The sequence below is a fragment of the Cynara cardunculus genome (genome assembly GCF_001531365.2).
Source record: "Cynara cardunculus var. scolymus isolate 2C chromosome LG 8, CcrdV1, whole genome shotgun sequence".
Taxonomy (NCBI): Eukaryota; Viridiplantae; Streptophyta; class Magnoliopsida; order Asterales; family Asteraceae; genus Cynara; species Cynara cardunculus.
In genome coordinates this window covers 22,765,362-22,770,912 of record NC_037535.1, presented here as the reverse complement: position 1 = coordinate 22,770,912, position 5,551 = coordinate 22,765,362, and the positions used below count along the sequence as shown (strand labels likewise).

The following is a 5,551-nucleotide window of genomic DNA, read 5'->3' as shown; positions in this document are numbered from 1 at the left end:
GATAGGAGCTTTTGGGTGGTTCGATCTGATGAGGAGAGAAGGGTTGCTTGTTCTGCAATTCGAGCCTTATATACTTATCGGGAAAAATCATGAATCACGCTTATGTAAGAGCATGCGTGTGTACCGTATGGACCCAACAATGGCGATGTCTTGACTTTGTAGCTGATCGGTGGCAGATGAACGGTTCTGATTGCTTGTTTATGTTATTAATTCTATGCCAGCACACACCGGATTGTCTTTTTCTTTTTTTCTCTTCCAAATTATCTCTACAACCTTGTAAACTACATTTATTAAAAGTCTTAAAAATAATTTTTAATGTATAAAACATTATACAGTTATATATGAAGTCTTAAAAGTCCTAAAAATAATTCATAATACATTAAATATTACTACTTTATGTATTCAGTCTTAAAATCCCTTAATCTACAATTAAAATAACATATAGCACAAGTTACCAATGAATATTATTACTTTTTCTTTTCATGTTTCTAAGATACTTTTGACACATTTCACTCATATTTTTACCCTCTAATACCTCTATGCCTTCTCTCCGTCCCCGAATGTGAGATTCAAACTGATATTCACCATGAGTTATTAAAAATTCTCTCATTCAACTGCTCTATAACTTTTGGTCTCGCTTTTGATCTCTTGATTCTTTGCTATTTGTGTAAACCGAACACATTTGTAAAGTCGTTTAAATATGTTGGATTTTAAATTGTCATCAATTTTTTTCATCGATAAACAGTAATTGGAACCGTAACTCTTATTTATTCAAATTGTATTAATATGTAAAGACCAATTGTAACTTATACCATCGTTATATTTTCTCTAATAAAACCAGTGAAACTTCAAACTCGTTAAAGTTCACGGTTTCCGCCGCATTGCAGGGGTACACAACTAGTTTCTTTTTAAAGAGTGTTTTCGTAGATTCGAGTTTTGATTTTTTGATTAATTGTTTTTAAAATTTTACATTAAAAACTACTAGAAGGGTATCCGCACAATACAGTAAGATAAATCATGATTTTAATGTTTCGTTTTATCATATTTTCATCAATGTTATAGTACGATGTTTTATGGTGCTGAAAAAACGATAATGTTTTTTTATTTTTTGAATAAAATATAAATTTAAAGATATAATAAAATTTTGAAAAAAAAAATGTATCGATTTTAGTATCAAATTAAATATTTAAAAGTTCTTGTTTTTTGTGTAATTTCTTTGATTCAAATTTTTATTGTAACTTAATTTAGATTTAATACTGAAATAATTTATTTTTTATTTAATAATATAATTTTTATAAAGATAATAGTTAGTATTTGTTAAAATTCAATAATTATCCTAAATATATTTTATATTTTTTATATTTAAAATGAGATACTTATCAAGTATTTAACTATATTTATATGCAATTAGTTACACGAATTCAAACATGGAGCTTTAATAAGTTGTACATACGCACAATTTACTTGTAATTTTGAATTTTAAGTAATATGCATCAATAAACAATATTTAATGCATAAAAAATGAATTTTAAGAGTTTATGTCAAATGATTTATAATATAGTATAGATACAAGAAGTTACTTTATAATAAATAATCTTTTAAGATAACGTAAAATTACCTAATTTTTTTAATTATCTGGTTTTTAATTTTTAAATATTACAATAATCACTTTGAAACGTACAGAGATAATCTCAATAGGCTTTTTTTCCGATCAATTTCGTAGGGTCGTAAATCTATTGTAAGCATAAAGTGGAAGAGCAAACTCGTGCCATATATAAAGTCTTATAACGCGGGTTGGACAAGATTTTGATTTTGGCTTTGACTTTTGATTAATTATACTTGATTGATTAAATTTATGATATGGGTTACCTAACAACGCATTAGAGAGCAAAAGGATTGTACGCAAATCGTTTCGTTAGAGACAAAGGTATTGATCACAACTCGTAAGGTGAAATCTTGCAATCAACTCTATTTGACGGTAAACAAATATGAATATCAATTGACGAGCAAAAATCATGACATTTTTCGAATCCAGACGCTGTCAAAACTCTTATAACCATGAAGGTTCACTTGCGATGACTATAAGTCATTCATGGTCCCTCAGGGGTATTGGTTCGTGCAAATATGAATTGTTATACCTTTGAGAGAATGTAAAATTCATACATCGACTATAATTTTGAAGTTTTAGATATTTAACTCAAGTTTTGCCTCCAGATTTTTATAAATTCCATAACATGGTAATTTTATCTATGATAAGTATAAATATTTTGGTCAAGTTTACTAAAATACATTTGTGGCTATTTTTATCACATTTTTAGTATAGTGTTTATAAAAAACCTGACAAAAAAATAGATAATCAGATGTATTTTAAATATATGCTTTTTTGATAAATTATGGGTTTTTGGGTTAGCTTACGCACATCCGTTAATCATTTAGCTCTCGAGTGACCACGAGTAGCTTATATTACTCGCAAGTGAACCTGCATGACAGTATGAATCGAAAATTGTCAGCTATAACTCCTTTTTTACATAGATTACCTAGATAATTGATAGACTAAAAGTTTGTCGCGGTGATATTAAATTCGAGGAAGGTGATGGAAGTGTGATAAAGTGTTGTATTTGCAAGTTGTTTGGCAACAAAAATCGAAACATGTACACATGTTTGGTACCAAAGTATCAACCCGTACGGTTTGGGTTGAGATTTTTCAAACCACAAGTATTGGGTTGGGTTGTTCAAATGTTTTCAACCCCATCAACCTAACCCATAAGCACCCATGATCTTGGTGTTGTCTTCTAAATATATCTAAATATGATTGTGCTAAATGCATATTTCCCTTGAGTGTTCAAACTAGAGATTCATTGAGATCACTGATTTATACTTTGTTCGACTTTCGCTAACTTTAATTTGAGATTGATCTCTTTTCCGTTTTACAATAATGCAAGTAGAAAACGAGTAAATGACAAAAAATAGTCCCAAAAAAACAATATACTTTACTTTTTAAATGATTAAGCTCGTTAACTTTTTTAAGCAAATAAATACTTGAAGTTACTGAAATCAAACAAATAGATTCTTAAATTTACTAGAATCGAAGAAACCTAACGAACTCTCATACTTTGATTGTTTGAGTCTTTAGATATTTGTTTTTATTTGTAATCCTTATTTGAATTTGAAAAATAAGCAATGGTTAAAGAAAATGATATTTTTTTGTTCTATTAGTTCGTTCTACTTTGTTACTGATTTATTGAATGTTTTTTTTTTTGAAATATATAATATTTATATACGGCAAATAGAACAAATAAACTCATCCACCATCCTCATTTTTGGTGAGATTTGAATCCTTAACCTTCTAAGAAGCCAAAGACTCACATACCGCTAGGCCAAAGGCTCTTTGATTGATTTGTTTAATATTAATACATGAGAAATGATATATATATATATATATATATACTATTGCAAGGATTTATTCGTTCAAAAAAAATGTTAAGTGACTTAACCAATGAAAATATAAAAATTCGTTAGGTTTTATTCGGCTTAGTAAGCTCCATGATTTATTTGTAAGATTTATTTATTAAATTTCAATAAACTTAAATATTTATTTGTTCAATTTTAATGAATTTAAATTTTTTATTTGTTCAATTTAAATAAGTTAAGTAATTTATCAATTAAAAAAAAGTTAAATAACTCAATCGCATAAAATACAAAAGAGTAAATTACGATTTTTATCCTTGTGATTTAGAAACTATGATTTTCATCCCTATGATTTACAAACTATGATTTTCATCCCTATGATTTACAATTTATTACCATTTTAGTTCATATATTAATTCCTACATTCAAGTACAAGAGACCAAAATAATAAAAAATCGTGAACTTTAGGAACTGAAACAACAACAAATTATAAAACATAAGAATAAAAATAACAACGAATTACAAATCATAAAGACGAAAACCACAATTTCAAAACCTCATGGACAAAAATCACACTCATTAAAAAATAACCTCAATATTTGCCAAACTTGGGATTTTTTCTGGACTTTTGCCAAACTTGGGGGGTTTTTTCTGGACTTTTCAAAAAATTGGGGTTTTTTATGGATTTTTTCCAAACTTCATGTCCAAACTCCAAACTTACTGCCGGTTTTCTAACGGAGGCTACCAAATAAAGCCCTAAAAGCAACGGCCCGATCAGTATCGTCCTGATCCATAACGAGGCTAATCGGACGGTCGTAAAACGAGTTGCGAAGCCTATATTAAACCCACTCCCCTTTCATCCTTATTGGAGCCTGCAAATATCTAGGGTTTTTGGCATGGTGGCCATCCCTTTTCATCCTTCAAATCTGTAGCCATGGCGTCCTTGAATCGGTAACCTAATTGATATATCGCTTTCCACATCGACGGTTTACAAAAAAATGGGGCGAAATGGTTGATTTTCGTAAAATCCAATGATAAATCGTCGTGAATCGAGCTTTTTCCGGTATTACAGCGGTTGAGCCTTCCTTCACTGGAAGGATCCCGTTCATCGGACAAGGCGTTGTCACATCCTATCGCCTTGGGGAGCAGGTTCTGCCATTACCTCTTGGGATTGGCCGTGAGAAAAACATTCGTACTACTGTTCTATGTATTCATACTTGTTTCATATCTCTCCGTATCTGTTTTCCGATCGAAACTAATCGATTTTGATTACAGCAGCTTTAAATTGGTAGATTAAATTGTTTGATTTCGTTACTTATCGACGATTTGCAAAAAATTGGGGCGAAATAGTTGATTTTCGTATAATCCAATGATAAATCGTCTTGAATCGAGCCTTGTCCGGTATCACAGCGGTTGAGCCTTCCTTCATCGGAAGGATCCCGTTCATCAGAGAAGGCGTTGTCACATCCTATCGCCTTGGGGAGCAGGTCCTGCCATTACCTCTTGGGATTGGCCGTGAGAAAAACATTTACATTCATACTTCTTACAATTTGTTCTATACGTGTTTGTTATCTGAAGTTAAAATTGTTTTGAATTTGGCAATGACGAGATCTGTATAAAAGAACACCATCTTTCGGGACTGAATGGCCTTCTCGAAGGCCTTGCTGTCAATTCTACGATTCCGATGCCATTCAATCATCGTTTTCTTCTTGACATTTTTTACCTTATAAATTATGTGCTTATGGACGGTCAAGTGCTGTTTAGATCTAAACACCAGCAGTACTTAACATTATTCATAAGCTATATTCAACTGTAGCCATCTTTGTCCTTCGTGCTGATACCTGTTTTATGAATAGGTGTTGGCGATCCATGTTGTGGCTAACATTTTTTTTTGTTAATGTTCATCATTTATATTCTTAATTTTATTCCATTAGTTGTCTGATTGAATCACTGTGTTATATTCTGTAGCTTAATTTGAATCAGTTAATGACGATATGAGCTTAAACCATTAAAGGATTTTAGTGGATGATGATGATGACTCTATGGAATGAAAGTTTCGAGTACCTGCAATTGATAGATGGTGTATTGGATGGCAATGTGGTGTTAACAGAAGCAATGTTCCGAGTTTGGGCTGTAACAGTAA

The 5,551-nt window shown here is 30.8% G+C and overlaps 1 non-coding gene across 1 annotated transcript; it reads left to right on the top strand.

The window, feature by feature from the left end:
- The first annotated feature begins 5,004 nt into the window (after positions 1-5,004).
- Positions 5,005-5,098, top strand: LOC112517539. Its single transcript, XR_003069722.1, has one exon. It is a non-coding gene; the product is annotated as a small nucleolar RNA SNORD96 family (small nucleolar RNA).
- The last annotated feature ends 453 nt before the right edge of the window (positions 5,099-5,551 follow it).